Raw genomic sequence first — 16,838 nt, 5'->3', positions numbered from 1 at the left:
ACTCGGACCAAGGTATGGATGTAGTGAAATCTGTGGAATGGCAGTTATTACTTGCTGTTGTTCCTGCTTCATATATGCCACCTCCGAAGACAAGGACTGCAACTGCACAGGGCATCCACCACATCCATGATAGCCTCTCAGTACACAAAGAATGGAGTGGGCTGGTGATAATGTCATGATGCTCTGGTCTGAAGTAAGGGGGGGGGGGCTGCAAGGGTCACTAAAGCTGGGGCCCTCGCTATTCCTGTACCAAGGGTACTCTTGATGGTAGAAAGGCCTGGGTCTCCAACCTTACTATGATCCTGAATGCACACTGAACTCATTCCTCCCCACCCAGGGGGGTATAAGACTGATGAGAAATGCATTGGTAATGCATCTGCAGCAGGACTTCAATAGTCCAAGGAGAATATCTTTGAACAGTACCTTTGATAACATAAGAGGAGAAATGCCTCTACGCAGCCTGTGTACAGATAAGTGGATACTTAATAAATGTTAGCTGGAGTTTATGAAGGATAGCTTATTCAGGTGTTTTTGTGATATTTATATGGCAACTATAACATAGTAACATAATAACATAGTTAGTAAGGCCGAAAAAAGACATTTGTCCATCCAGTTCAGCCTATATTCCATCATAATAAATCCCCAGATCTATGTCCTTCTACAGAACCTAATAATTGTATGATACAATATTGTTCTGCTCCAGGAAGACATCCAGGCCTCTCTTGAACCCCTCGACTGAGTTCGCTATCACCACCTCCTCAGGCAAGCAATTCCTGATTCTCACTGCCTTAACAGTAAAGAATCCTCTTCTATGTTGGTGGAAAAACCTTCTCTCCTCCAGACGCAAAAAATGCCCCCTTGTGCCCGTCACCTTCCTTGGTATAAAGAGATCCTCAGCGAGATATTTGTATTGTCCCCTTATATACTTATACATGGTTATTAGATCGCCCCTCAGTCGTCTTTTTTCTAGACTAAATAATCCTAATTTCACTAATCTATCTGGGTATTGTAGTTCTCCCATCCCCTTTATTAATTTTGTTGCCCTCCTTTGTACTCTCTTTAGTTCCATTATATCCTTCCTGAGCACCGGTGCCCAAAACTGGACACAGTACTCCATGTGCGGTCTAACTAGGGATTTGTACAGAGGCAGTATAATGCTCTCATCATGCTCTCATCATGTGTAACTATGTAGTGGGTAGTGCAATTTTAATGTCTCTACTGCTATGATGCAGAGATTGAGATAAGCCCACGATATTACATGATGAAATGATATTTATGGAATGTCCATGTTATAGGTATCCCAAACTACTTAATTAAATTGTAGATTTTTAGTTAACCCCTAAATTGTACAGGTAAGGGATTACCAGGGAGTGTCGACAACGTTGTGACCATAGGGTGCCAACATCTGCTGGAAGGTAGCGGTCAGCAGCAGGGTAAAACCCTACCCCCCATAATTTGTATAGTGACTATTCCTTATGTTAAGCACAGTCTTTTGGCAAACAATATCAAAGATGACTAATGATTGATTGGTTGAGAGGATTATTTGATGTTAATCTATGAGACTGTGCTAACACTAAGAGAGAAGACTGTTTGATCAGAGAGATGGTATTTAACTATTAACCCCATAATTTTTTATATATTATGCTGAATCTACAAATTATGTATTTATTTTTATCACCAGCTGAGTGATACACCAGTTATTTTTGGGTTAAAATACCTGTTTTGGTGTCTGTTTTGCTTGACTGTTATAGCCCTTTATATTGAGAGAACTGGTTCCCTCTAGTGGACAGAAAAGGGATTTTCAGGGTAATCCAACGTTGAGCAGTGGGGCGACTGTTGTGACCTTAGGGAGCCCACCTCTGCAGCTTCAGATCAGTACTGATTGAATACTCAGATTGAAAAAATCTGGTTTATTGTGTTGCTCGTAACTCATTATTAGTTTTGTGTGAATATGGGTATTTTTTAAAAACTATTTTTAATAAAGATAGTTTTTTAAGGGGAATTTATGTTACACACAAAAAACAGAACAATAACCATAGATTTTCTCTCTCTCTTCCAGATGAAACAGAATGGAGATGAAAAAACAACTTACATGACGAAAGAAAAATGGAAAACTTAATTTGGTCCCCGTCAGAACAATCTGGAAATTTACCTTTTGCTCAGAAGGCAGTTTTAGGTGTAGCATAACCTGCGTACTGGTGGTTAGCACATGTTGTTATTGCTGCTTGATGCTTTCCACCTCCAAAGACAAGGACCGCAATTGCGCGGTCAAGCCTTCCACAGTGTCCATAATGGCCTCTCAGCGCACAAAAAATGCAGTGGGCAGTGATAATGTTATACCTGAATAGCAACTCACTTTGGAAAATAGATTATATACTTAAAACTGCCTCTAACCCTGCTGGTTACTGTTCAAACTAGATATCCTTATTATGCAGTCACTAGTGGTGCCATCATGTACAGAGATAGCCCTAACCACTGACTAGAAGATGGCAACTTGGATCTCAACTGCCTAATAGTTCGTTGAGTTGCTTCACATTCCCCCTAAAGAACCAGAGGGCAGAGCAGAATGTGAATTACCTACAAGAGGGAAGTGTGCTGAACATAGGAAAGAAATACCAACCAAAGACTAAAGAAAGTACTGTTAACAAATACATTGCCTATAATTCAAAAATCGCCGACTTTCGGCAAAGTCGGGTTTCATGAAACCCGACCCGATCCTAGTGTGGGATCGGCCATGAGGTCGGCGATCTTCACGCCAAAGTTGCATTTCCTATGACGCTTTCAGTGCCATTTTTCAGCCAATGAAGGAGGACGCAGAGTGTGGGCAGCGTGATGACATACGTCTCGGTCCCGACCATCTTAGAGAAGGGCATGACAGTGATTGGCTTGCTTTCTGCGGCGTCACAGGGGTTATAAAGGGGCGTGAATGACAGCCGCCATCTTACTTCTGGCGATCGTAGCATTGGGAGAGGTTGCCGCAGCTTCATCAGAAGATGGGATATAGTTAGGGAGGGAAGAACTGCTTGTGCTGTAGCGATTTCCACTGTCCAACACCACCATTTGTTTGCAGGTACAGTGGAGGCTATATTTTTGTGCATCAGCTCTGTAGCTTATTAGGCTGCCTTATAAGGCTCCCTGATAGCTGCATTGGTGTTTGCACGCTGCTGTGCAAACCAACTGCTTTTTTAAAAGCAAAAATCCTGTTGCTCCTTTCTGCACAGTTATCTTGTTTATTTGTCCACACTTTTGTGTGCAGCAGTCCTTTTTATTGCTGCCATACTTTTCCTGAGAGCATTGTAGGGAGATTGAAAATGTACTACAGTCCTTGTATTTTTTTCATATATCTTCCAGCCACTTTGTGCCACTGCATCGATTCAAAGTGACAGGAGACAGCATTTGTCCAGTATGGTTACGAACTACTTTTCCTTCCTTATCGATGTTCTCCCTCACAGGTCATTCCCCTTTGATTACTGGACATCTAAAATAGACACTTGGCCTGAATTGGCAGAATATGCATTACAGGAACTTGCTTGCCCTGGTGCTAGTGTGATATCAGAAAGAGTCTTCAGTGCTGCTGGTCCAATACTAACCGAAAAAAGGACACGTCTGGCTACCCAGAATGTTGATGATCTAACCTTCATTAAAATGAACCAATCATGGATTTCAAATTATTTTGCCCCACCTTCTCCTGCTGACACGTAGCTTGCCTGAAAAATGTCTTGCTTTTAGCCTCCTCTTACTGACTTCTCCAATTCCGCCATTTGTAGCTGCTGAATGTCCACCATAGGCCATTTTTATACCTCCCTAAATGGGCTGACTCCCCCCACATGGCCGTGGTCACCACCTGGCGCAAGCACCCATGTGAGTGCAGTTTGCCTGGACAGGTGGGTGCGCCCACTCTTGGGCGACGGCACTGGCACAGGGTCCCTCTTAGTACAATGAAGTGTCTCTGATGGTGGTGGTGCACAACCAACATCAGACACACCGTGGTAATATGAGGGGCCCTGTGGGCCGCTGCCCACAAGAGAGTGTTCCCCCCCAGCTCAAACAGTGCTCTACCACTTGCAATACTTACCTCTCTCTGCTCCAGAACTGTGTAGTCTGTGCTGTTAAATCCTTCAAAAGCACTGCCAATACAAATTTGTTGAAATGATAGATGATAGTTAAAATATACAGGGGCCCTGGCCTCCATTTAGACCAGTTAATACTTTGCGCCTACTACCACTGTCTGCTACTCAGCAGAGGAGCCCACCCCAGTACCTAGCTATGCCGCCTGCTTAGTCCTGTTACCTATTTTGAACTGCTTTTAGCCTACTTTTGTATTTGGGCCTACTAACTGTGTCTGAGCCACTCATTACAGTTGTCCTCCACTGAACAAAGCTAGGCTGCCTTTTTAGTCCTGTTACCAATTTTGAACTGCATTTAGCCAACTTTTTTATTTTGGGCCTACTAACTGTGTCTACGCCACTCATTACAGTTGTCCTCCACTGAACAAAGCTATGCCACCTGTTTAGTCCTGTTACCAATTTTGAACTGCATTTAGCCTACTTTTTTATTGTGGGCCTACTAACTGTGTCTGCGCCACTCATTACAGTTGTCCTCCACTGAACAAAGCTAGGACGCCTGTTTAGTCCTGTTACCAATTTTGAACTGCATTTAGCCTACTTTTTTAGGTGGGCCTACTAACTGTGTCTGCGCCACTCATTACAGTTGTCCTCCACTGAACAAAGCTAGGCCACCTGTTTAGTCCTGTTACCAATTTTGAACTGCATTTAGCCTACTTTTGTATTTGGGCCTACTAACTGTGTCTGCGACACTCATTACAGTTGTCTTCCACTGAACAAAGCTAGGACGCCTGTTTAGTCCTGTTACCAATTTTGAACTGCATTTAGCCTACTTTTTTATTTTGGGCCTACTAACTGTGTCTGCGCCACTCATTACAGTTGTCCTCCACTGAACAAAGCAATGCCGCCTGTTTAGTCCTGTTACCAATTTTGAACTGCATTTAGCCAACTTTTTTATTTTGGGCCTACTAACTGTGTCTGCGCCACTCATTACAGTTGTCCTCCACTGAACAAAGCTATGCTGCTTGTTTAGTCCTGTTACCAATTTTGAACTGCATTTAGCCCACTTTATTATTTGGGCCTATATCTGTTTCCTCCTCATCCTGCCCATTGCCCAGCCACTGCAAGATGCGTCTGCTGGTACATTGACCCAGACCACTACATTCCCCTTGCACTCTACACATGCTGAAAATCAGGTTCCCCTTCCCGCATACTATACCACCTTACACGTGGACAAAGAAAAAGGTGCAGATGAAAATGCAGGTTCCTTCATCAGGTGTGGGGGTCATACTCGTTGGCGATGTCATTGGCACAGGGCCCCTCATAGTACGCAAAAGTGTCTCTGGCAGTGAGAGGCGCCACCCGCCGTCAAACACACCGCCATACTATGAGGGGCCCTGTGCCAGTGCCAAGTGCCAACGAGTGTGCCCCCCCGCTTGCTCAGGATCACAGCCCTTGCAAAGTTGAAATACGTACCTCTCCCTGCTCCACCGCCATGATGTATTCCGCGTTTCCTGGCCCATGAAAATCTTGAGCCAGCCCTACCGCCCCACAACTTTAGCCAAATGACCCCCTGTTTTCAATGCCTAACTATTATTATAAAGTAAATTAAGATTGACAAGCTTAAGAAATAAGAATTGATGTTTTTGGCATTAAAATGGGCAATGTAGGTGTTTTCCTGTCCTCCACTCACTGCCGCCTTTGATTCCCCATTGACTTGCATTGGGTTTCGTGTTTCGTCGGCCCCCGACTTTTTGAAATAATTGGCCGATTTCACCTGACCCGACTTTTGACAAAGTCGGGTTTCGCGAAACCCGATTCGATCCTAAAAAAGTAAAAGTCGCTCAACTTTAGTGATGAGCGAGTGTGCTCGTTACTCAAGATTTCTGAGCATGCTCGGGTGTTCTCCGAGTATTTTGGGCGTGCTCGGAGATTTAGTTTGTGTAGCCGCAGCTGCATGATTTGCAGCTGCTAGACAGCCAGAATACATGTGGGGCTTGCCTGTTTGTTAGGAAATCCCCACATGTATTGAGGCTGCCTAGCATTCAGAAATCATGCAGCTGCAGAGACACAAAGTAAATCACCGAGCACGCCCAGAATACTCGGAGAACTCCCGAGCATGTTCGGAAATCTCGAGTAATGAGCATACTTGCTCATCACTAATTGCCTACTTCCTAAAGATAAATAGAAGTTAGATGCAAAGTATAGCAAAGAAACAGAAAAGCGAAAATCCTTAGCTGGAGAATCACAGATTGGATCCAAACATCAATAGACTCTTAGAATATACAAATGGAAACACCTGATGGAGCAAAGGAATGTACGAAAGGCAAAAGGTAATCAGCACCCAGACAGCAAAAGACTCTGCTGTGGCTCAGCGGACAAACACACCAACAGGAGAGCACTGGTCTGCCATATAGAATCCCATGTGAAGAGTATAGAGTCGCCGCGAGTCTGAGGATCTTTGGGTGAAGCTAGATTGAGCTGCTTGGAGGAAATCGTTCAACTGCGCGCTTTCAATCCTCCAGAAGAAGCTACTGCGAAACGCGCGTCGGGGCAGAGGGACGCCGAGGAGCACACACCAGGTCTACTTTAGAGGTAATATACCGGTCTATACAAGCTGTCAGATCTTTTAATATAAGATGGGGGGTTATAACCATGATATGGGTCTTCATATTTCCCAACTGGGGATATTCTAGTATGCATTGGTAACTACATTGAGATTCCTAGAGGATTCCATGCTAGGATAGACCATACAGGCTAAACCCTATTACCTTGTATTTTACAGCATGATGTGATATTTTGTTTAAATTGTATGTTGGGCCTGGTTTAGTGGTGTCACTCAGGCTATATAGTCCCTCTTATTGTTGAGGATTTGTACCTTTTTCATGTAGTGATTCATATGTTTTTAATGTTATTAACATATGTTCAATAAAATATATATTTTATATAGTACCATTGTGAGATCATTGGGTTACTCTTTGATCACACTTTCTGTAATAGTTGTCTTGTTTATGGTACCAGTTGCCCCCTATTTGTGGGAAAGCAACATTTGGTTTATTGTAGAGCAAATAGTTGTGAAAACATGTTTATAGACTTGCCAGAGGAGAAGACAAACTTGACATGCCAGAAATGCAAGCTTGTGACTCTGTTAGAGGAAAAGGTCCAAAGTCTTCAAGAGAGAACAGGTAACCTGGAGCTCAACAAAGGAGATGAGGATTTCCTTGACAGAGCAGAAGAATCTCTTCAGAATGTTGCAAGAGAAGAACTTTTCAGGGTTCCTGCAGAAGCTAATGACAGAGTAGAAAAAACTGTTCGGGATGTTCGAAGAGAAGCACCTTTCATTATACTTGAAGAAGAGAAATGCAAGCATGTGACCCAAAGAAGCAGGATGATGATGACTGACAGCATCCATACCACTGAAGAACTGCTACCAGGCTCTCACGCAGGACAAATATGAAGATGTGCTTCAAAAAAGTGCTTTGCCCACAAAGAACATGGCAGTAAAAAAATCAGAAGCCCTTGAAGGGACAAAAAGAAATGCTGTGGTAAAGAAGAAAAGGAGAGTGATGGTGATGAGGATTCCCCATTGAGAGGAACAGAAGCTGCTATCTGCTGACAGAACGTTACAGCATGAGGGCATGTGCACACGTCAGAATTTCTTGCAGAAATTTTCCTGACAAAAACCGGACATTTCTGCCAGAAATCCGCATGCATTTTTACCGCGATTTTGCTGCATTTTTCATGCATTTTTGGTGCGTTTTTATGCGTTTTTTCCCAAATGCATAGAATAGTGGGAAAAACGCAGAAAATCCGCAAAATTAATGAACATGCTGCTTTTTTTACCGCGATGCGTTTTTTTCGCGGAAAAAAACGCATCATGTGCAGAAAACATGCAGAATGCATTCTAAATGATAGGATGCATAATGTATGCGTTTTTAATGAGTTTTTATAGCATTTTTGCCACGAAAAAACGCGGAAAAAAACACAAAAAAAACTGAAAGTGTGCACATAGCCTAAGAAATGTGCTGTCTTCCAGGTGCCCAAAATAAAGATGTGTCTGATAGGGTATCAACTGGTGAACAACTAACCAAGTCGATAGTGCTGTGAGCAATGTTTTGGGTTTCTTGACAATGGAGTGAATTACCTGTATGATGGACTAATTGCTAAAGATGGGTTGCATCTTAAGAAAACAGGAAAACACATATTTGGTAGATGCCTTGCTACACTCATCAGGATAGTTTTAAACTAAAGCAATATATGATGGGAAATATATACGGCCAGGAAAAAATATGCAGCTAATTAATTATTTTGAGAACCCTGCTATTTCTATAAGAAGTGGAAAGAAAGAACAAAAGCAAAAAACTCTGAATGAAAATAGAGAAGCAAGAGAAACCGACTACAAACTAAAATGTGTCTGAAAAAATGCACAGAGCATGGGAAACAAACAAGGAGAATTGTAGCTGCTAGCACAAGAAGAAAGATATGATGGCATAGGCATCACTGAAGCTTGGTGGGATGATACACATGATTGGAATGCCAACCTTGAAGGCTACAACCTATTAGAAACAGGATTAACAAGAAGGCAGAAGGTGTTGCATTGTCTGTTAGGAAAACATATATCTCTACAGAGATCCAAGTTTCTGAGATTGGTAGCTCTGTAGAAACTGTTTGGGTAAGAATTCAAGGCGTGCAGAACAGAAAAGGCACTATTGGAGGTGTTTGCTAAAGGCCAGCAGGACAGACTGACGGTATGGATGAACTCTTTTTACATCAAATGTCTTTGTTCTAAAAAAAAGTACGACATAGTGATAATGGGAGATTTTAAATATCCAGATATTTGTTAGGTAAAAATAAAAAATCAAACTTTTTCACAAAAATTATCTTTTTGCCCTTAATTTTTTGTTTTCCCAAGGGTAACGGGATTAATTGGACCCCAAAAGTTGTTGTGAAATTTGTCCTGAGTATGCTGATACCCCATATGTGGGGGTGAACCACTGTTTGGGCGCATGGCGTAGCTCGGAAGGGAAGGAGCACCATTTGACTTTTTCAATGCCAAATTGCCTGGAATTGAGATTAGACGCCATGTCGCATTTGGAGAGCCCCTGATGTGCCTAAACATTAAACCCCCCCACAAATGACCCCATATTGAAAACTAGACCCCCAAAGGAACTTATCTAGATGTGTTGTGAGAACTTTGAACCCCAAGTGTTTCACTAAAGTTTTTAACGCAGAGCCGTGAAAATTTTTTTCCACAAAAAATGATTTTTAGCCCCCAGTTTTGTATTTTCCCAAGGGTAATAGGAGAAATTGGACCCCAAAAGTTGTTGTCCAATTTGTCCTGAGTACGCTGATACCCCATATGTGGGAGAAAACTACTGTTTGGGCACACATCGGGGCTCAGAAGGGAAGAAGTGGCGATTTGGAATGCAGACTTTGATGGAATTGTCTGCGAGCATCATGTTGCGTTTGCAGAGCCACTGATGTACCTAAACAGTAAAAAAACCCCACTTCTAACTCCAACCCTAACCCCAACATACCCCTAACTCTAATCCCAACTCTAACCATAAACACACCCCTAACCCTAAACACCCCTAACTCCAACACACCCCTAAACCTAATCCCAGCCCTAACCATAACCTTAACCACACACCTAACCCGAACAAAACCCTAACCCTAATCCCAACCTCAACACACCCCTCACCCTAATCCCAACCCTAACCCTAACCTTAACCATGCCGCTAACCCTGACACACCCCTAACCCAACCGTAAATGTAATCCAAACCCTAACCCCAACTCTAGTCCCAACCCTAACCCTAACTTTAGCCCCAACTCTAACCCTAAATTTAGCCCTAACCCTAACCCCAATGGGAAAATGGAAATAAATGCATTTTTTTTACTTTATTATTTTTCCCTAATTAAGGCGGTGATAAAGGGGGTTTGATTTACTATTTATAGCTGGTTTTTATGTTTGGCAGCTGTCACAGACTAAAAGATGCTTTTTATTGCAAAAAATAGTTTTTGCTTCATCACATTTTGAGAGCTATAATTTTTCCATATTTTGGTCCACAGAGTCATGTGAGGTATTGTTTTTTGCGGGACAAGATGACATTTTTATTGATACCCTTTTGGGGCACATGACATTTTTTGATCGTTTTTTATTCCAATTTTTGTTAGGCAAAATGAACAAAAACCAGCAATTCATGAATTTCTTTTGGAGGGGGTGTTTATACCATTCCACGTTTCATAAAATTCATAAAGCAGTTTTATTCTTCGGGTCAGTACGATTACAGCGATACCTCATTTATATCATTTTTTTATGTTTTGGTGCTTTTATACAATAAAAACTATTTTATATAAAAAATAATTATTTTGCATCGCTTTGTTATGAAGGCTATAACTTTTTTATTTCTTTGCTGATGACACTGTGTTGCAGCTCGTTTTTTGCGTGACAAAATGATATTTTCAGCGGTGCCATGTTTATTTATAGCCGTCTTTTTGATCGCATGTTATTCCACTTTTTGTTCGGTGGTATGATGATCAAGCATTGTTTTTTGCCTGGTTTTTTATTTATTTTTTACAGAGTTCACTGAAGGGGTTAACAACTGGGACAGTTTTGTAGGACGGGTCGTTACGGACACGGCGATACTAAATATGTGTACTTTTATTTTTTTTTATTTATATAAAGAAATGTATTTATTGGAACAATATTTATTTATTTATTCTTTATTTAGGATTTTTTGTAAAAATATTTTTACACATGTTAACTTTTTTAAACTTTTTTACTTTGTCCCAGGGTGGGACATCAGCGATCTGACAGGCAGTGCAGAGGGCTTGCTTGCACCTGCTCTCAGCAGGCACTGACAAGCCACCTCCCTGTAGGACCCGGAAGGATCCCGCGGGCCATCTTGGATCCAGGTGCCTGCAGGGAGGAGGCCCTCAGAACAACATGATCATATCGTGTTGTTCTAAGGGTCTCAGAGAAGTACGCAGGGAGCCCCCACCCTGCATGATGATTCCCTATGCCACCGCTGTGTGACCGCAGTGTTCTGGGGGTTAAAGTGCCGGGAGCGGTCCGTTACTGCTCCTAGCACATAGTGCCGGATGTCAGCTGTGATAATCAGCTGACACCCAGCCGCGATCAGCCACGTTCCCCCTGCATGATCGCATGTGACGTACTATTCCGTCCATGGGAATTAGGGCCCGGGTCACAGAATAGTACATCAATTGGTAGAAAGGGGTTAATCCAGATAGTCACACTATAGAAAAACATTAATACATAATGTAACATTTCCCTCATGTCTGATTTAAATCGGCACCATTTGTAAAATGATATTTTATTTTGTTAGTATTTTAGGAGATTTAAAAATGTAGCAGCAATTTTTCTTTTTTTTCCAAGGAAATTTTCAAAATTCATTTTTTTAGTAACCTATCCAGGTTTGAAGTGACTGTGGGAATCCTATATATCGGAGAGCCCCAAAAAGTGATACCATTTTGAACACATCACCCCTCGACATTTTGAAAACTGCAGTCAGATAGTTTATTAACCCTTTAGGTGATTTTTTTGTTGATTCTCAGAAAGTCCGTATTTCGCTCCAGTATCTCATCCATTGGAAGGGATACAGACCAGAGGAGAAATCCTGGGTACCAGCTTGAGCCATGAAGTTTGATGGTGTGGTCAGTGCCTTCCATTACAGGTTTCCTGGGAAGCCTGGGGGTCCAGTAGCCCCCTATAATAGAGGTGGTTCTGTCAAGATTCCATCACTCACTATATCCTATGGATGGGGTAAATGACAGCTGTGCCATCCTATAGGATCAAGGGCTGGCTGAGCTATCGGTATTCTGAGTAACAGGTCTACTGCCCAGTCTGAAGCAGAGGTATTGATAATTAGTGATGAGCAAATACATTCAGGGCTATTCGTTACTTGCACGAATAGTACAGTATTCGGGCTACTCGTGACTCAGCGGGTAATTAGGTATTCGTCTCGGTATATTTGAGTGATCGACCCAGCATGCTTTGCACTTCACTTGTAACCAATGAACATACTGGGCTGGCTTGCCAATCACAGTAATGCTGGCAACATCTTTGGTGTGGCATTACTGTGATTAGCTGGCCTTCCAGCATCATACAGACTATTTAAAGGCGCCATCTTGCGCACATTGCAGCAGGAAACACAGTAGGGAGAGTGTAGTTTCAGTGTCGGGACAGGGGAATTAGTGTAGGGAAAGTGATAGGAGGGTACAGTGAGCGTTATTTATTTCAAAAAGCTCTTTTAAGAGCTGAAAATTGTTAAGATTAGTTATTTGTTAGGTGGGAATTTAGTAGGGAGAGATTTAATTGGAGGGAGGAGGTTGGATGAAAGGCAGTCACCTGGGTGTTCTCATCATTGCAAGTACAATTGTACAACTGGCGCAATCTGGGTAGAGATAATCGTACATGACAATTTAGCAGGGGCAGTAATCTTCATTACTTTGCATTTGCCAGCAAGGTCATTGAAAAAAATCATTATTTTCTGCTATTTTAAAAAATAGTGTTTCTGTATCTAGCAGTTATGCGACTGGCGCAATCTGGGTACAGATAATCTTACGTGTCAATTTAAGAGGGGCAATATTCTTCTTTACTCCGCATTTGGAGTGTGTCAGCAAGACAATTGAAAAAAAAAATCATAATGTAGAGGGACAAGGGACCAGAATGGATATATGGTGGGCCAGGATGGCTATATGGGGGGCTAGAATGGATATATAGGGGGCCAGGACGTCTATATGGGGAAACCAGGATGGAAATATGAGGGGATAGGATGGATATATAAGGGACCAGGATCGGGGCCAGAATGGATATATGGGGGTCAGGATGGATTTATGGGTGAGCCAGGATGGAAATATATGGGGGGCAGAATGCATATATATGGGGGTGCACAATGTATATATTGATAGTATATTGATTGGTGGGGGTCTGACTGCTGGGACCCAATCTGCAGAATGTGGAACTTTTGTTTTATATCCATTAGACTGGAGTGGCATGTTCAACTAGACCACTGATCCATTCAATACCTCAGTGGCTGCACTTGTTTTTCTGGAAGCCCCAAAGAGAATGAATGGAGCTGTGGTCAGGCATCCTACCTATCTGTCGCTCCATTTTAAAATGGGGATAAGTGTCCTATCAGGGATAAAACATCTTCATTCTTCCAATCGGTGTAATTCCTAATGGTTGGACCTAAGCGATGACGTATCCTGTAGAGCCCATGGAGCTGTGCTAACTTCTTTTAGCCAAAGAACCCCTTTCATGTAAACTACCATAGTTGTACATCCCAGTTATGGTGGCGCACAGTAGATGGATAACAGCTTACAGATATTTGCACACAGGCTCGGACTGGCCCACCGGGAGATCGGAGAATCCTCCGGTGGGCCCGCCTCCCAGTGGGCCCTCCCCCTCACCAGCAGCAGACTCCTGCCTCATTCAATTCATTATTAGTACCTGCACCCAGCGGTGAGTTCTTTATTCCATACCCAGTGCCAGCCGTCTGCACTGCTCAGTAACAAGTGATGTGAGAGCTTTGTCATCATTTGCTGCGGCTTCTGCTGATCTAGTGGCACTCACCGCTCTATCAGCTGTGGTGTGCTGAATGAGATCAATAGAAGCGGCAGCAGCAGGTGATGAGAAAGCGCTCACCTCACATCACTTGTTGCTGAGCAGTGCAGACGGCCGGCACTGGGTGTGGAATAACACACCACGCACAGCACAGAGCCACAGGCTGTGAGACTGCACTGTACAGCACACAGCCTCTAGAGCGGAGTTGAAGATTTTTTTTTAGAACCTGAGGGCAATGGCATGATGTCACCGGAAGGGGCGGGGCCTCCATCAGACCAGTGACCAGGAAGCAGCGTTGTTCTGAGGCTCAGGCTGCTGGAGAGGAATGAAATGAGAGGCTGCACCATGGAGCCCCGTGAGGAGAGGACCAAGGGGCTGCGCAATGAACCCTTGAACAAATAGGAATGAAGACCCAGGATTCAGTGAGTGGTGAGAGGATGTTTTTTGGAAAGGGTTGATGTAACTAGAGTGGGGCTTGTATAGGGAAGATGATGAGGGGCTGTGTGGAGAAGGAGGGATGATGAGGGGCTGTGTGGAGAAGGGCGGATGATGAGGCTGTGTGGAGAAGGAGGGATGATGAGGGGCTGTGTGGAAAAGGGGGGGTGATGAGGGGACTGTGTGGAGAAGGGGGGTGATGAGGAGCTGTGTGGAGAAGGAGGGATGACAAGGCTGTGTGGAGAAGGAGGGATGACGAGGCTGTGTGGAGAAGCAGGGATGACGAGGCTGTGTGGAGAAGGAGGAATGACGAGGCTGTGTGGAGAAGGAGGGATGACGAGGCTGTGTGGAGAAGGAGGGATGATGAGGGGCTGTGTGGAGAAGGGCGGATGATGAGGCTGTGTGGAGAAGGACGGATGATGAGGGCCACTGCAGTTCAGGGGCCCAGCTGGGAACACAGCCTCAGTGACCTGCCGTAACCTCGATGAGGTTAGCCGACACCAGTAACCGGAGGTAAACTATACCTCCGATAACAGCTGCGGGTTCAGATCATTTGACAGCGTGTGGACCTCAGCTGTCTGACTGGCGGGGATGATTTTACCGCCGATCAGAAGCAGTGTTTGCCACTCTGTCTTGCAACTCACAGAGTGGTAAACACTGGTAGTTCGGGCCCCCCATTCAAGTGAATGGGGTCCGGGTACTGTTCTGTACCCGAACCTGGACTTTTTTTGTAACTGTTCGGCTGGACCCGAACATCCAAGGGTCTGCTCATCTCTAATCCTGTGTCTAGTGTGTGACTGGTGTTTGTATGCTGTGTAAGTGTGTCATGTGTCTAGCGTGTGACTGGTGTGTGTCACGTGTTAGTATCCTATATCTAGTGTGTGACTGGTGTGTGTCATGTGTATGTACCCTGTGTTTAGTGTGTGACTGGTGTGTGTCACGTGTATGTATCCTGTGTTTAGTGTGTGACTGGTGTGTATCACGTGTATGTATCCTGTGTTTAGTGTGTGACTGGTGTGTGTCACGTGTATGTATCCTGTGTTTAGTGTGTGACTGGTGTGTGTCACGTGTATGTATCCTATGTTTAGTGTGTGACTGGTGTGTGTCACGTGTATGTATCCTTTGTCTAGTGTGTGACTGGTGTGTGTCACGTGTATGTATCCTATGTTTAGTGTGTGACTGGTGTGTGTCACGGGTATGTATCCTGTGTTTAGTGTGTGACTGGTGTGTCTCACGTGTATGTATCCTGTGTCTAGCGTGTGACTCGTGTGTATCACGTGTATGTATCCTGTGTCTAGGGTGTGACTTGTGCGTATGTGTCATGTCTAGTGTGTGTATGTGGCACATGTCTAAATAATAAAATCTTTGTTCTTATAGAATATCATTGTGTTCGGCAGCACTTGTCTTGTTTACCCATAATTATCTGCTGCAGATAAGGGTGCTTGACTAGATGGAAGCTAAGGGAAGACTCTGCAGCTAGTACCCCTTAAGGTACCGTCACACATAATGATATCGTTAACGATATCGTTACTTTTTGTGATGTAGCAACGATATCGTTAACGAAATCGTTTGGTGTGTCAGCGATCAACGATCAGGCCTCTGTTGGGAGATCGTTGGTCGCTGGGGAAAGTCCAGCACTTTATTTTGTCGCTGGATCTCCCGCTGACATCTCTAAATCGGCGTGTGTGACGCCGATTCAGCGATGTCTTCACTGGTAACCAGGGTAAATATCGGGTTACTAAGCGCAGGGCCACGCTTAGTAACCCGATGTTTACCCTGGTTACCGTTGTAAATGTAAAAAAAAACACTACATACTTACATTCCCGGTGTCTGGTCATGTCCCTCGCCTTCAGCTTCCCGCACTGACTGGTGAGCGCCGGCCGGCCGTAAACTACAGCACAGCGGTGACGTCACCGCTGTACTTTATGGCCGGCGCTCAGTCAGTGCGGGAAGCTGACGGCGAGGGACATGACCAGACACCGGGAATGTAAGTATGTAGTGTTTGTTTTTTAACATTTACAACGGTGACCAGGGTAAACATCGGGTTGCTAAGCGCGGCCCTGCACTTAGTAACCCGATATGTACCCTGGTTACCCGGGGACTTTGGGATCGTTGGTCGCTGGAGAACTGTCTGTGTGACAGCTCTCCAGCGACCACACAGCGACGCTGCAGCGATCGACATCGTTGTCGGTATCGCTGCGGCGTCGCTTAGTGTGACGGTACCTTTAAGCATGGTGGGCCCTTAGAATGATGTTCTCTGGTCGGCCCAAGCTACTCCAGTCCGACGCTGTTTGCATATAGCTGTAGGGTGGGCCCCTAGGGTGTTTTCCCCCTATGGACCCCAGACACCCCAGTCTGACCCTGCGTACATAACATCTGAGTGCAGTCCTATGTTTCAAACACACCAATAGACTTGTATACTGTAGGTGTGCGTGATACTGCTGCTGCGATTGTTTTCTCATGCTGAATGGACATGAGAAAAAAACTTGCAGATCTGCACTGCCCCATAATATAACATTGGTCTGAGTGCTGTGTAATAAAACATGGGATAGCACATGTTAGTGTGAGCGAGCCCTACAAGCGACTTTTGGTTCTCACATAAACCCCAATGTGATCACGTGAGTCAGAACATCAGTCACGTAAGGAAGAAGACAACCAAAGAAAGCGATCCATGGCTATATTACTGCATTTACACTACATATACATTTATACACTAATGTAAGATGTTATAATCATAAATTCTATCATGATA

At 44.0% G+C, this 16,838-nt stretch overlaps 1 protein-coding gene across 3 annotated transcripts in view; it reads right to left on the bottom strand.

Annotated features, from left to right (window-relative positions):
- The window catches only part of SYK (spleen associated tyrosine kinase), a 255,942-nt gene that overhangs the window by 9,297 nt on the left and 229,807 nt on the right, over positions 1-16,838 (bottom strand). The window lies entirely within an intron of this gene.

The sequence above is a fragment of the Ranitomeya imitator genome, chromosome 1, assembly GCF_032444005.1.
Source record: "Ranitomeya imitator isolate aRanImi1 chromosome 1, aRanImi1.pri, whole genome shotgun sequence".
NCBI lineage: Eukaryota > Metazoa > Chordata > Amphibia > Anura > Dendrobatidae > Ranitomeya > Ranitomeya imitator.
Note: the sequence above shows the minus strand (reverse complement) of the source record. Positions and strands in the feature narration are given on the sequence as shown.